Here is a 17,039-nt window from a genome sequence, read left to right on the forward strand (position 1 = left end):
TTATGTGTCAAAGCTTTAAATTAATGATTTTTTAAGTATCATTTCTAGCTAGTCTGTGAACAGGAATTTGTTTTCTTGCGTGTTGTGTAAACAGTCATTCGTCTTCATGAACTATCATTTAGATAAGCTCATCTCTCACGGGCACTCTTTTCTTTCCATATACTGGGATCTTTTATTTGTTCAGTTAAATCCATTGATTAGTGTGTAAAATGCCTTAGCTTTAGCCCTCATAAATGCCTTTAAATGTTTCGCACTTAAAGAATAAATATAGTTAGATATAGAGATGAAATACACTAGTTACACTTAATGTTGCATTCATTTGTACTAAATTTAAATACTTTTATAGCAGTTTATTCAACAGCAATTTCTGGAGTATCTTCTAGGATGCTAGGGTCTATGCTAGGGAGTGACATAACACAGCTTAATGTTGCACACATCCTGCTGGTAAGAACCCAGAAAGAATGTGAGAATAAAAGACCCGGCTTACAGTTAAAGATTCCAATGGCCATAGGGAATGAAAAGGAGATGATCAAATTTGTGTCTGAAGACATCTCTGTGAGATTCGAATCTATATATTTCCTTTCAACATAAATATGTTTAACTCCTAAAGATGCTGACCCATAATGAAAAATACAAAGCACCTATAAATAAAAATACAAACTCTCTCTCTCTCTCTCTCTCTCTCTCTCTCTCTCTCTCTCTCTCTCTCTGTGTGTGTGTGTGTGTGCGTGTGTGTGTGTGTGTGTGTGTGTTTGTGTACACTAGAGGACACCCACCATTCTTCACAAGCATAAACATTGTTTTTGCATCTTTGTTTCTCCCTGGGATCCAGCTTCACTGCTTAGGCTCTATTGCCTGTCCCAGAAGTTCTAGAGATAGATTTTCTTTACCTGCCCAGTACAAAATTTACCAATGCATTCCATCATGCCTGGAGATTTATGTATGTGCTGGAGATTGAATTCAGGTCTATGGCTTCCAAGGCAAGAGTACTATTCAATGAGCTACCTCCTCATTCCCAGTCCATTACTTTTGAATTGACACACAGTTTTTGGAGCTCACAAACAGAAAGGACAGAGAAGGTGGTAAAATCCTACTTTTTTTTTTATCTTGGGGTAATAAAACTGAATATTACTAGAAGCAAAATTGATTTATAATAAGGAGTCTAATTGTTAAGATGTAACTGCTACAGAATTCATCCTGATGAAGGTAAATATCCAACCACCTGGCTGTAAATTCTTACTCGATAATTACCAGTGGGTAGCTTATTCCCTCATCATGTGTTTTTAAGCACCATTTGGTGAGTGAAAATTTTGTTGCTTTAGAAGGAAGATACAAAGGAGAGTGAACCTCAGCTTCTCCCTTTAACCTTAGTGTCTGAGTTTCTTGATGTGTACAAATGGACTTCTCCTTTCTTTGTCTTCTCTTCTCACTTTTCCTCTGTCCCCCTCCCGCATCTCCCACACATCCTCCCCAGGACTTTGATATAATATAAATTTCTATAGATATGTGGATATGAGTCAAATCATGCTTTCCGAAACCAACCCGAACTAGAGAGAAATTTATGAACACTGAGCTATTTCTATTGCATATTTCTCTATTACAATAACTGAAATGGATTCTATTACTCGATTGGATGAATTTAATCGTTTTTATATTAGAATCCTATGGAATTCCAAGTGTTGAATTGATCAAGAAAGTACGAAAGCATTTACTATGTATATATTAACTATTACACTTTTTAAAAACAAGAGTTTTTAGAAACGACACTAAAAAGTTTAAGAAAAGTTACGGTAAACTTGCATGCACATCATACAGAAAAGAAACATTTTAAATATATATATATAAAAAGAAAAGCTTCTTGAAGTGTTATGCCAGCAGCAGGGACAATGAGAAACAGGATGACAAAGCTTTAACAGTGGGTTTGTTTCCCAAATGACTGTAAAAGGTGTGACAGCTGCAAAAGGAAAAACCAAGAAAAACACAGAAAAAAAATGTCTCCAGTCTGTAAGCAAGCTAAGTTACACAGCCTGAGATCTGATCCCTTGGCCTCCAAGACTCTGCCAAGTGCCTACCCCACCCCTGCATGTAACCCTCAAGGAAGTCATGGACAGCTGCCCTCCACCTCTGTACAGGACAATCTAAGTCCATGTAGCCTTTGTAACTCACAAGAAGGGAATGGTAGTTACCCTGCAGCCTGGCATTGTGGGAACCAATGTCCTCCAAAACTCTGGAGACAAAACAGTTTATGTCCAGACAGAAAGCAGTCCATTGTAAGTAGTTTTAGCTTGTTTTTTGCAATGCCGGCCTCAACACCACAGAGTTAAAAACGGTAGGAAGTACTCTGGTGTCTCTGGTAATCATGAACCTTTCTCCAGGGGTGTTTGCTTTGTTTTCATAATAAAAAGAAGGGGGAAAAAAGAAAAAAAAAAAAAGAGTTTTTAAACTCTTTGAAATGTAAATCTCTTGTGGACTCCATAGTGCCTTTGTAGAGTATTTATAGCAATCTGTAGGCTATTTTCTTCATTTTTACCGATATATAACTTATAGACACCATAGCATGTGTTCAAGCCCATTTGCTGTTTCTTTTTTTTTTTTTTTTTTTTTTTGGTTTTTGGAGACAGGGTTTCTCTGTGGCTTTGGAGCCTGTCCTGGAACTAGCTCTGTAGACCTGGCTGGTCTCGAACTCACAGAGATCCACCTGCCTCTGCCTCCCGAGTGCTGGGATTAAAGGCGTGCGCCACCACCGCCCGGCCCATTTGCTGTTTCTAAGTCTTGAGAAATACTACCCTAATCAAGTCAAGGCACATTTCAATCATTTCCTTCACCGTGTTTCTTTTCCTTTTCTTTTTGTGATAAAAGCCTACACTATTGCTGGCATTGTGCTCTCTAGTTTTGATTACAGAGAAGAAAATGTTGTCAAGTCACAAATAGTAAAATGATATTTAAGCTCCCTGGGGATTTAAAATTGAGGAAGACACATTTGTCTCAAAAAGTTAGAATGGGTGAATTTCATGTTGTATTGAAGAAATCAAAGAGTATGAGAAGTCAATTCCTTGGAGGGGGGATGATGTACATAAAAGTGCTGTCAAATGACTCCTGAGAACACATTCTCTTTGGAGTTCATGGTTTACCATCCCTATTGCCTGCCAGTCTGTTGATACTGGTGCTGACATGGGACAAGTCCGAGGAAGCCTGCCTGGCCCACCTTCTGACTGTCTGCCTGCCTTCCTTCCTCCCTCCCTCCCTCCCTCCCTCCCTCCCTCCCTCCCTCCCTTCCTCCCCTCCCTCCCTCCTCCCTCTTTCTCTCTTTCTTTCTTTCTTTCTTTCTTTCTTTCTTTCTTCTTTCTCTCTCTGCCTGCTCTTTTCCCCTAGAGTTTCCTGTGCGTTCCTACTTCTCCCCATTTTTCTTTTTTCTCTTTTCTTTTACATTTACTTCTAAGACATTACCTAGTTTTACTTAAGAAAATCCCTACAATACTAAAATCAAGCTTTTTGTTACCATTTTCTTGCTAACACAATTTAAAACAATATTCTATTTTATTTATGAGTGATTTATGTTTGGCAGTGATTGAAATATCTCGGATTTCAATGCCTCTTCAAGCCCTATTACACAGTCAATCATGTGCGGAGTAAAGTATAAAGGCACAGGAACAACTGCAGACTATAAAAGTTAGAGTTTTTTAATTAGAAAAATCGTCAAGACTGATACTGGAGGGTTTTCTTTCTATAAGAAAAATAAGGTCTTCACACTGGAGCACTGGACTGAGCTCCCAAGGTCCCAATGAGGAGCGGAAGGAGGGAGAAGATGAGCAAGGAAGTCAGGACCAAGAGGGGTGCACCCACCGATGGAGACAGTGGGGCTGATCTATTGGGAGCTCACCAAGGCCAGCTGGAAAGCATGGGATAAAACTGGACTCTCTGAACATGGCGAACAAAGAGGGCTGATGAGAAGCCAAGGACAATGGCAGTGGGGTTTTGATCCTACTTCATGTTCTGGCTTTGTGGGAGCCTAGCCAGTTTGGATGTTCACCTTCCTAGATATGGACGGAGCGGGGAGGACCTTGGACTTTCCACAGGGCAGGGAACCCTGACTGCTCTTCAGACTGGAGAGGGAGGGGGAGAGGAGTGGGGGAAGGGGGAGAAATGTGGGAGGAGGGGGAGGGGAATGGGAGGAGGGGGAAGGTTTTCTTTTCCTTTTCTCAATTAAAAAAAAAGAGTAAAGAGGCACCTGTGAACATTAAAATGAAGCAAATGCTCCATTCTCAAGCAACAGTCAAACTACCTCAAGCTCCAGTCACCATGTAAATAGACTCATTTTGGCACAACATCCTACCGAACTCCAAAGAGAAGCAGACAGAGAGCTCTCTGTTCTCAGAAAGGAGGCTTCATTCCTTCCCACTATGGTGCTGTTAGTTGTGAGAGATAGGGTGAGTAGCACAAAATAAACAAACAGAAGTGAGAGATAGGGTGAGTAGCACAAAATAAACAAACAGAACCCAAAAAAGGCAAGGAGGGAGTGCTGCACTAAAATGGTCAAGAGTTACCCAAATCTGAAATTTCTCTAACTTGCTTGTGCCTGTATTGTAGGTACCAGAAATCTGTAAATTAATGACTAGGTCTGCACAGAACCCTCCTAATTTCATCATCTTATGATGTCTCTTTTTCCTCCTCGCTTCCTTTTTCTTCCTATTTCTTCTTTTGTTTCTTCCCTTTTCTCTTTCTCTCATACTTCCTGCCTTTCTTTTCCTTTCTGCCTACTCCTTTTTTCTTTCCATTCTTTTTTTTTGTTTTTTTTTAAATCTCTGTCATTACCTAATTTTATGGGATTATTTCTTCATCTTTAAAGATAAGGAGTGAGATACAATAATATCAATTGTACAGGGTTAAAATTAAATGAGTTACTATCAAGAAAAAAAAAGAAAAATAAGGTCTTAATATAGCAAGCATTCGTATTTCTTTTTAACAAAATACACTCAGACACAGGAGAACGGTAATCAGAAGAGTAGAAGGCTGTCGAAAACACAAAAAAAGGCATTCTGCTGTGAAGTAAGACAAGCACAGGGGAGGCTGGATTAACTAAATCATTAATTGATAGATTATAGTAAGTATCATTTCTTAATTGGAATGAAGATTCTCTTAACTGCAAAGTAGAAACCTCAGAAGATGGGAGGTTATGAACAAGAGAAGAGACCGTCCAGGCAGAATTTCATACTGTCTTGTATGAGGCTGTTTATCTCCATGGGAACATGTGTTATATAAGCATGGGTGTAATTAGGAATATATGCTTGTATGAATAAACTTACCGGCAATAATTTGCTGAGTATATGAATCTCAGTGCTAGAATACAATTTATACTTACTAACTTCATGATATTTTAAATTATATATTTAATTTGACAATGTCCATTACCAGGTTTTAGACTCACATTATTAGTGTCCCGTTAATGTTTAAGATGATATATTTTGACATAACGATTAGTCATTTTGGAGAATGGTCTTATGAAGGCCATTTGCCATTCACATACATATTATACGTATGCTGGGCATGGCCCCCAGATTCTCTTATTTGCTACTTAAGGGCTCCGTTTTCTGACTGCTGGAACACAGCTGCAGATGGGACATCATTGATACTGCCTCCGGAGTTTTTCTTGTCTATAGCATCTACCACCTCTAACACTTCTTCTAAGGGGTGGCCTGGTTTGTGTGTACTCTGCTATTACAAGACCCCACAGACTGGATTAAACATTTGTTCAGACCAGAGTTTTGGAGGCCGGAAGGCTCACACTTATGGGGGGGAGAGGGTTTGGCTGCATTTGAAAAGGAGGGCCTTGTGGCATGCAAGACTCTGCAGAGTTTCAGGTTGTACAGAGCATCGCATGGGTACTGGGACAGAAATCAACTTCCAAGATAAACTTGGATACATAATTTAATTAGTTATAATCACATGTAAAGATCTCATACCACCACATCTCACAAATGGGGTTTATATTTCAATGAATTCTGGAAAGAGACCTACAGATCATAGCATAACCCCCACCCACCAAATGTTCAAACATTCTCCTTGTTTCAATTTAGTCCCACTCTGGAGGCCATGACACCTCCTGTCCCCCATTTTTTTTCTTACCAAATGCTCCTCCTAAGAATTAAGTGGGAGGTAAATCAGTACTGATTTGCTCAAGCGGTAAGGAGAGGCTCAAAGCCAGAAGAGGTTGCGGCTCTATTCATCTTTCCCCAATCTGTATTATGTATTTTATTATATTATGATATATTAGTAAATGTATTATTTTCCATGCTACGTTTTGTTCTCCCAGGCTGCTCCCTTTTTATATCTGGCACTGAGTTTTTTCTTGCCCTGCTTAAAGTTGGTGTTTTCTGAGCATTTTAATTATTTTTGAGGAGAACTTGATTTCGTGACAGTGTAGAATGCAGAGTAAACTCATAGCTCGTTATTAGCTTTGTTTTAGGGAATGAGAGAATTGTTAAAGGTCAGTGCATAGAAACTGAGAAGTTGGTATTCAAGTGCGAAGGTAGGGATAGGAGATGCAGCAATATACAGACACAGTAAAATCTGCCATTATGCCAAGGATGTTAAGGCAAATCAACTTCTTGCTGCTTTGTGGAACTGCTGAAATTTCCTTTGGAGGGGAGAATTTTCCCAGAGAATTGACGGCTATCTAAATGGGAATGCAAACCCTGTACCTGAAACGGAACAGCTGAGCTTGCTCAGAGTCTTATCCCTCAAGCAGTGGCTCTCAACCTTCTTAATGCTGTGACCCTTTACTATATCTCCTCATGGCGTGGTGACCCCAGCCATACAATTCTTCCAGTGGTGCTTCATAACTCTCATTTTGCTACCGATATGAATTGAAATGTAAAGATCTGATATGTAGGATATCTGTTATGTGCCCCTAAAGTCATTAGTAAGGTAGAAGCAGATACCAAGACGTTACCCTTCAGAGGGGATTATCACATGTTCACTCGATGTTACAGTCAAACTGCAAAATTATCCTAGAAATAGTATAAATTGACTGCTTATAAATATTCATGCTGTACTTCAGGGGAAAGTAAAATTCTTAAAATATATATAGCAACTGCATACTGCCGTTTTTCCTACTTCTTGAGTATGATTAATGTTTATCCCTATACTACAGGGCCAAGTTCATTGCTCTTTAACCAAACAATTATCAGTCTTGCCACCTCAGTTAAGGGACTTCTCAAAATTACCTTACTACTAACTGCTCACTCTTTCGTGTCTTCTGATAAAATTCCAACTCCTGCTGGGAATGTGTCAGATTTTTTCGGAACTGTATTCTCAGTACCTGTACCTGGCTCCAACAAATCAATTTTTAGGAGAATAAAAATATGAATGAATCTGTAATGATATGATTAAATTCTCAAAATAAAAAAACCCAGCATTTTTAGGTAGCAAAAGATTATTTTTCTCCATATTTTGAAAGCCAAAGAATTTATTAACTAAAATTGGATGAAGAATATAACTTATCTTACTATGTATGGGTGAAAAACTGACGAAAGTTTTTCCTCTTAAGTTTTAAATTTGGCCTTTAGTTAAGTTTGTAGTCCTTTCTTGGAGAAGTAGAAAAAACTATCTCTGAAGCATATTTACAGTAAATAAGACCTCTACTGGGCACGCTGTAGTTTATCAGGAGTAGCTGCAGAGGGCAGGTAAACTGGAGCTCCCTACCTGCAGAGAGCTTTGTAACCGATACATCCCCCGTGGGGTTTCAGAAGCCTTGGTGTGCACATTGCCTCCATGGAAAATCAGAAGTGCAAGCCAGACAAATTATTCACATCCCAGAGTTGTGCTTCTCTCTGAACCCCTGCACAAGGCCCCTCCCAGAACAAACACTGATGCTTTCCCGCTGGCAAACCAGTATGCCTGATTCTGAGCGGCCTGTTGGCCGGGGCAGCTTGCTGAAAGCATTGGAAGTCAGGAAGAATGCTCACTCAACATTTCATTTAAGTGTTTGATCACATAGTCAGGATTTCAAAAATAGACTGAAGACCAAAAATTTTTTTTCTGGAGACAATTGATAGGATTGTTTTACACAGAGAAGTTATAATTCATATACCATAAATGTATTCATGTGAGATGTATAGTGCAGTGGATTTTAACACTCTTGCTAATATGTGTAGATATTGGTCCAATTAATTTTGAACATGTTATCAGTTCAAAGTGAAACTGCTTATTTCTTCATTGCTGTGGTCATACTCCTGCTAACCATACACATTCCCCACAATCTTCTACTTCATACCTCTTATAGATTAGCCAGTTTTGCCACGATGTATAATTAGGGATCTGTTTACCTTATTTGTGTGACGTTTAAAGCATTAATTGCTGTTGTGACTTAGTGTTTCATTTATTTTTATGGATAAGTAGCAGCAGTCTGTAATATGATGTAGAAAATTTTACTTATCCATCCAACATTTGATGGGGCATCTGTGTCATCTTCACATTTAGGGCTGTTAGGAATAATATTAGGAAATTTTATATTTGAGGTTTTTAAATTTTGTTTGTTTGTTCTGCTTTACTTTTGTGTATATGTATCAGGGATGAAGAGTATCTCTACGTAACTAAGAGTGGCCTTGAGCTTACAACTCTCCTGCCTCAGTCTCCTGTTTCCCAGAACCCATTTCCCTTTCCCAGAAGGATCCATGTATGTGTGTCTTAGGGTTCTCTTTGTTGCCTAGTTTCTCTGGGATCATGGACTATAAGTTAGCCATCCTTTGCTTTATGTCTAGTATTCACTTATGAGTGAGTACATATTGTGTTTATTTTTCTGGGTCTCGGTTACCTCATTCAGGATTATCTTTTCTTGTTCCATCCATTTGCCTGAAAATTTCATGATGTCACTGTTTTTCATAGTTGAGTAATACTTCATTGTGTAAAAGTACCACATTTTCTTTATCCATTCTTCAGCTAAGGTGGATCTAGGTTGTTTCCAGATTCTGGCTATTATAAATAATGTTGCTATGAATATAGTTTAGCAAAGGTCCATCTGAAATATATCTCTGTTCATCTAGAAAGCTTAGCTAATAAGACTACAGTTTGACTATTACAGATGACTATCTACTAATCTGTATTTTTAAAATATACATTACATTTTAAAGTGAGCTATATAAACATAATACCTTAAACAATTCCTTAAACAAGAATACACACACACACACACACACATATATATATATATATATATATATATATATATATAACAAAATTAACCTTGAAATAAACCTAAGTCCATACCATTATAAAGTATTAATTTCTATATCATATCCCACATTAAATGATAATATTTATAAATAATCATTTTAGGAATTTAGGCCTACTTTTCTCCAAACTGCTTCCTGCTGTTTGTTGGACAAAGTATTTTTAGGGTTCATGGAGACCTTTTGGAGGGTCTTGTTCCATCAAATCATATTAGCCTGGAAGGAATCCACAGGTTCTCATCTTGAGTGGAAACAAAGTAGAACCTCTTTTTCAAAGCAACATATCCTTTGACACAAATTTTGAAGCTGAACCTTTATGTTGGTTTAACTTAGCAGCCTCCAGAATCAAATGTCTCTGTAGTCAAAAAATTTAAAGAAAATACAATAATATACATAATCCAGACTCTCTATGTATATTCCATTTTCATGTGGCTTATTTTGTTTGCTCCTTTAATCTATGCCTTTCTGTACTCGTTCTCTGTCATAAGTCCAGCTCCATAAGTCTAATACTGTGACCCATTCAGAGTTTTTTTTTTTGTCTGAATCTGCCTTATTGTGTATCTGTAATCATTTTCTGACCAGGAGTACTTCTAAAATATTAAGCAGTTTTATTGCAGTGGCCCTGGACACTGGCTCCACCTTTCTTGGCCTTTTAATATGGCAGAGGTACGTTTACTGCCAGCTTTGTGATCTGTGCTCATTGGCCCAACTCCAGGGATGCAGGTGATCTATGTCATCATTAAGCAACTAGTAGCATCTGGCTCACAAACCACATTTAAGTGCAAGACGTCCTGAAAGTGCCAGAGCTGTTGTCTCTTAATGAAGCCATGCGGTTTTTGCTGTTAATGCTGAATCAGGAAGCCTTAAAGGAGCTGTGCCTCTGCTAGCTACCAGCAAACAGATCCTATCTGGAAAACATGTGGCTACCAAAAAGCTGTGCTTTGCTCCCATTTTAGTGGGTCTAGAATCTCTCTCTCTCTCCCTCTTTCTTTAATCTCTTTTATATCTTATGTGGACTCATGCCCCAGATTGTGGATGCCATTTTTGTAAATAGGGATTGCATGTTCCTTTCCCAGCTGCTGAAACTCTAATAATCAGATAGAACCTATATTAATTACAACACCGCTTGGCCAATGACAAAGGCATATTGTTAGGTAGTTCTTATACTTAATTAACCCATTTATATTAATCTGTGCATCACCATGGAGTTGTGGTTTACCTGTAGGTTCCAGTGTTCTTCTCCTTTGGCAGATACATGGCATCATGGCATCTCCTTTACTCTGCCTACTCTTTTTCCATATCTCTGTTTAGATTTCCTTCCTGGTTTTACTCTGCTAAGTCATTAGTTAAAATAACTTTATACATCAACTAATAAAAGCAGCACATACACAGAAGGACATCCCACATCATAAGGGTTCATCTGTCGTGTTGATTTCCTCAAAGAATCAGTTTGTTGTTTCACTAATTCTTTGTACTGTTGTTTTTGCTTCTATCTTACTGATTTCAACCCTCAGTGTGATTATTTCCTATTATCTACACCTTGTTGAGTCTACTTCTTTTTCTTCTAGAACTTTCAGGTGTGCTGTTAAGTTAATAGTACAAGATTACTCCATTTTCTTTATGAAAGCACTATTCCTATGAACTTTCCTCTTAGCAAAGCTTTCATAGTATACCATAGGTTTGGGTATGCTGTGTATTAATTTTCATTGAGTTCAGGGAAGTTTTTATTTTCTTTATTTCTTCCTTGACCCAGGGGTGATTCACTTGAGCATTGTTCAGTTTCCATGAGTTTGTAGGCTTTCTGCAATTGGTGTCATTGTTTAATTCTCACTTTAATGCATGGTGTTAAGATAAGATAAGGGGGCTATTCCATTGTTTTAATCTCTTGAAGTTATGCATTATATATCCATATATATATATGTAGTAATAAGAGTTGCAGGGCTGCATCCCCAGCACCCCGGCAGCCTGGCTAGCTTATGCTCCGAAATAACACACAAACTGTATTCATTTAAACACTGCTTGGCCCTTTAGCTCTAGCCCTTACAGGCTAATTCTCATATCCCGATCAACCCATCTCTTGTAATCTGTGAGCACCTGTCTTAGCGGGAAAGGTTCAGCATGTCTAACCTGGTGGCTTGCTTCATCGCGTGCGTCTTTTCCCCGGGAGAGTGGAGCATGGCGTCTCTCTGAGGCGTCTGCTCCCAAGAGGAGAGCTGTGGAGTCTGAGATCACTTCCTCTTCCTCCCAGCGTTCTGTTCTGTTTACTCCTCCCACCTATCTTCTAACCAATAAAATGGGTCAAGGCAGTTCCTTTATTAGCCAATGACCTTCCTCCATCATTTCCCCTTTTTTGGGAAGATTCTAGCCTAGTCCATCCTGGGTCGGAGCTTCATACTCGGCAGGAGGAGGAGTCATGCGTGTTTTATTTACTTGTTTGTTTGTTTTTCTGTTTTTTTTTTTGTTTGTTTTTGGAGACAGGGTTTCTCTGTGGCTTTGGAGCCTGTCCTGGAACTAGCTCTTGTAGACCAGGCTGGCCTTGAACTCATAGAGATCCGCCTGCCTCTGCCTCCCGAGTGCTGGGATTAAAGGCATGCGCCACCACCGCCCGTCCTGTACACAGTGGCTGCCAAGATGTCTGCTCTTTTTTTTTTTTTTTTTTTTTTTTTGGTTTTTTTGAGACAGGGTTTCTCTGTGGTTTTGGAGCCTGTCCTGGAACTAGCTCTTGTAGACCAGGCTGGTCTCGAACTCACAGAGATCCACCTGACTTTGCCTCCCAAGTGCTGGTATCAAAGGCGTGAGCCATCACTGCCCGGCCAAGTCACTTTGTATCAGACCAAATCTGCCACTGTGGCGGCTTTTGTTGCAAAACCGCAGGTACTTGAGTTTCTGCTAATTCAGGCAGTGGGGTTCTGCTCCAAACTTAGCCAAGGGAGGCAGGGAGGGGTTAATTGCTCTGGCGAGCAGGCGGGGTGTAATGGGCCTGTGTGGCCAAGTGTGTCTCGCACTTGGCACTGGGGCTGGAGTCACGAACTAAGGTGCTGTGTTAGCTAGTGGGCTACCCGCTTGAGTCGGGGGCAAAATAGCCCACGTTGGACGCCAAAATGTAACGGCGTAAACGAATGCAGACAGATTGTAAAAATATATATATATCTATAGCTTTAATGTAGAAATAGACTTACTGAACCACCATTCCAGTGGAGACCAGGAAAGCAGAAGGGAAGGCTGGGAGCACTCTCGCCAAATTTATAGGCAGACATTAGCCCGAGGCGAACATGCCCCCCAAGGGGCGGGACTTATCCCTACATATATATGAATAAAAGATATGTACCCTCCAAAAAAACTGAATTTGAATTAAAGTCCTGTGTCATCCAGCTTTTTTAAATGCGTATCTAAAGTTTGTGTCCTCTTGCCTCAAAATCTGGATGCAAGTTGTGTGTCTTCCTATGTCAAAGGTCCAGATTACAATTGGATCCACCCACTTCAAACAAAGTTGAAAATCTTTTACAAGTGTGCCCTCTATTTCTGGATTGTAGTTCATTTCAGATAAAATCCAAACTGATAACCAAGAGTTGCCATCACAGAAGGCAAAATATTATATAATTCTAGTAATGTGTGATAAGCAAAAATAGCTGAACATACACAGCAATGTTTGCTAATGAATACAAGGAGAAGGAAATCAGAGATGGAGTTCAATGGAGTCCATAGATGACAGAGTCTTGACACTGGAGAGATGGCACAGCCCCTGAGAATATTGACTACTCTTGCAGAGGACAAATATTTGATTCTCAGTGCATACATGACAGATTATAACATATTGCAACTCTAGCTGCACGTGATATGACACCTCTCTGGCCCCTGATGGCAACAGACACTCGAGCTGTTGCACAGAAATATCTGCAGATAAAACACCCAAACATACAAAAGTATAATTAAAACTATTTTAAAAGCTGAAGTCCTATGGTTTTGATGTTCACAAAAGTGCCTGGAGTAACAGTAGAGCACTGTGTACTGAGGACTGTTTCTATGAGTACATAAACATATTTTGGAAGACTTTTATAAAATAGTGAATGAGAGTTTCACATTTTGATTTATTACATATTTAACAATATACACTCCTCCTTATTCAAAATTTTGGATAATAAAATGCTATTTGGAGATCTTTCAATGACCAACCAAATATCTAAACATTTATTTGATGACACATATTTCAGGATCCTTTATGAAATAGAGATGCTAACTACATTGTCTCCTAATTTTTTTACAAGGTTTGACAAACTTTACAGTTGTTTTGGTGGAATTAGTTTATGCTCATCGCTTTTTATAGAATAAAATTTTTCATTGGTGATTCAAGAGTGATTCTATATTTAACACCCAAATGTGACAGTTTTCCTGATCACTGTTTGCTGGTGAATTTATTCTGCTATGTCTGAAAATCTGTTATTCAAATAATTGAATATGAAACGTTTGTTCTTCATGTAGTTCAAATATGAGTAATTACTAAAAGCAGCTAACTCAGCTGAGTGCATTCATTATACACGTAATATTAGCTGAAAACAACAGTAAGTACTTGCTAAGATAATTATTATAGTGCATAATTATATGGCATCAAAACTGCAAATAGGTAGCAAGATTGCAGGTGTGAATTTCCTGTGTTGCTTTCTTTGGTTATCCTGGCTCACTTTAAAAATTGCTCCTTAAGAAATTCTTGATGCAATAAAAATTGAAAAGTACAATTATTTAGACACAAATCATGCCTTTTGCTTTCCTGAGACAGGATGCTTACAGTTTTTTTGGTAACACATTATATCTGGAGCAATAACATTCACATGTCATCTTGTCTTATGAAAAATATTTTAATTGAATGAGATGTGTTTTATTTCATATGCACTGTTACTTTATGGTAATATTATAAATAAAATCTAGATTAAGTTTATTTGGCATCATTTGTCTGTTGTGCAGTGAATTTCCAGACTCTTTATCATTTTGATTATTTCCTTAGGATACAGGAAAAATAATAATGCCTAAATCAACAATTAATAAAACCTGATAGGAACCAGTCAGTCCTTTATGGGAAAGGAACAACTAAAGGTATATGTTGGTGGAACTTTAGGCACATATTTTTATACTTCCAGGATTTGATTCCTGTCGGGTTTGCAGTTAGTACAATAAGTTTTTCCATATTGGAATGATGCATGCTTATGCAGTTATCACATGTTGTTTGGATATAATGAGCAGACAGCTTCAATATGCATTCTTTTTCTGTTTCTCATTTGCTGAATTTTCAGTGTGTGTGTGTGTGTGTGTGTGTGTGTGTGTGTGTGTATGTGTTGCATGCACACAGGTGTGTGTAGGATGCTGATGTCCAGTCTCATATGCAGAGGATCGAGAAGGACACTGGTGATTCTGCTCTATCACTGTTTTGAGTCATTCTCAGGATATCTCACTGAACCCAGAATTAGGTCAGAGGGCAGTAACCTCCACCACTCTTCCTGTTACTCTGTTCCTGTAGTGAAAAGTTTATAACCGTGCCAGTGAGGACAACTGTCTTCTTTCAGGGATGCGAGGACTTGAATTTAAGGTGTTTTTTTTTTTTTTTAACTAGGTGAGGCTGAGTCAAATTTGATGCAAAAGATAAATGTTTTTATTGACTTTTTAAAATTTATTTATTTATTAAAGATTTCTGTCTCTTCCCCGCCGCCGCCTCCCATTTCTCTCCCCCTCCCCCAATCAAGTCTCCCTCCCTCATCAGCCCAAAGAGCAATCAAGGTTCCCTAACCTGTGGGGAGTCCAAGGACCACCCACCTCCATCCAGGTCTAGTAAGGTGAGCATCCAAACTGCCTAGGCTCCCACAAAGCCGGTACGTGCAGTAGGATCAAAAACCCATTGCCATTCTTGAGTTTTCAGTAGTCCTCATTGTCCGCTATGCTCAGCCAGTCCGGTTTTATCCCAGGCTTTTTCAGGCCCAGGCCAGCTGGCCTTGGTGAGTTCCTGATAGAACATCCCCATTGTCTCAGTGTGTGGGTGCACCCCTCACGGTCCTGAGTTCCTTGCTCGTGCTCTCTCTCCTTCTGCTCCTGATTTGGACCTTGAGATCTATGCTCACATAACAAGCATTCTTTCCCCAATGAGCTCTCCTTTTATCCTCGCCAAATGCTGTGGGTCCCTGCATTGCAACTTGTTTGAGTCTACACATTTGGCTTTCTCTGCATCTCTCCATGAACATGTAGAGACTTTGATACAAATTCTACTTTTTGTTTCTAATTGCCTGCTGTTTAGAAAGTTTGTAGCTTTTACTTGATGTTTTCTTTGAGTAAAAAGAGTAGAAGAGTAGATGAAACTTTTGACCAATCATTTATTGAACTCCTCCCTAAATTCCTAAACAGAATTCGGTTAAGATAAAGACTACATTTAGGGGAAATACTTTAATACTTTAATTTGTAAAAATAAATTATTCGGAAAACAAACTAGTTTACTCTAAGAACAGAGGTATATTTTACTAATGAAAAATTAGAGATAACACTTAAATTTTCCATACTTAATTAGCTGTTTAGAGTGTATAAAAGCTTGTATTTTTTTAAATAAGTAATTTTAATTTTTAAAATATTTTAAGATAAATTTTTAAAATTTTTTTCAAGATATTGCTTTTAATCATAGGCACACAGACTATTACAATTGCTGTAAGTATTGATAGGTCATTTAGTATGCAACTTGTCCTTCTAAAAATTATATAGTTAATGGTAATTCCAAATAGTCAACATGTATTAACTATTCTAATGAATTCATAGTACCCTTTGGGTCTATTCTTGTAAGACATTTTTTTTTTCTCTAGGTGTGTATTGCTTTGTCTCTTTATCTCTATGAACAGCAGAACTCTTCTGCCAAGTTTAGAGCGATCAATTTACAGTGAAGCCTGGGTTTACAATAAATAGTTTCTAAAATTTCACAAGTGGAAAACCAGAGAAAGCTCACACTGTAGCGGGAGAGTTCGTGTGGATGTGGTGACATGTGACGATCAGCACCCTGGAGCACCAGAGTCACAAGTTCAAGACCAGTATCACATTGATAATTTAGTGTCTCTCTCATCCCTAAATCAAGCCGTACCGAAAATATAATGAATGGAGGAGATGAATTCCCATTTCTGTTTTCAAAAAACGTGCAAAGTAAGATGGTGTGAGCAGTGTGTTAACGTTTTTAGAGCCTGAACTTAAAGAAATATGGCTGTGTCAGTGTGATCACTGGTATTTATTACTGAACACTGAGAGATTTAGCTGACAGCAGGAGGTACAGTCCTGTAGTAGCTAGGCTGCCATCAAGCATGCCCTGTTTTTAAACTAAAACTTTTCCTCTTAGATTTTAACTTTTACAAGATGCCTGCCATCCACTCCAAAATGCTACAAATTATCAGCTCTCTTCACTTTGATTAATGCTGGATTGTAAGAGTGATGAATTCTTCTTGTGTGTAATTTGAAAGATAATATCACTCTAAGGGAAGAAAAGCTGAGGTGAGAATTTAGAACAGTTACAAGATGAAATCTGACCATCACACTGTGGGGTGAAAGACGTGAGGGAACATAGAAATGCTGGCAGTAGATCATATTCTGTGGCTTCAGTGAAATATACAATTTACTATGTTCTTTCAAGGCTGTGTTTATTTGAATTTAAACATTCTTAACATGGAGTACATTTGCACAGAAAAATTTATGCAATCTTAGTCTCCATATTTTGTTCATACCTGTTAGCACTGCTGTACTTAATTTTTTATGTTTAGAAGATATAAAGAAAATTATCTTTGTTTCTCAGTTTGAAAATAA

General features: G+C 38.4%; 1 protein-coding gene across 1 annotated transcript in view; it reads left to right on the plus strand.

Annotated features, from left to right (window-relative positions):
• Zbbx (zinc finger B-box domain containing) overlaps positions 1-17,039 on the plus strand; it is an 87,669-nt gene that overhangs the window by 23,636 nt on the left and 46,994 nt on the right. The window lies entirely within an intron of this gene.

This window comes from Microtus oregoni, unplaced genomic scaffold, assembly GCF_018167655.1.
Source record: "Microtus oregoni isolate MIOR12 unplaced genomic scaffold, Mior012 000010F_ref0000083, whole genome shotgun sequence".
NCBI classification, from domain to species: Eukaryota; Metazoa; Chordata; class Mammalia; order Rodentia; family Cricetidae; genus Microtus; species Microtus oregoni.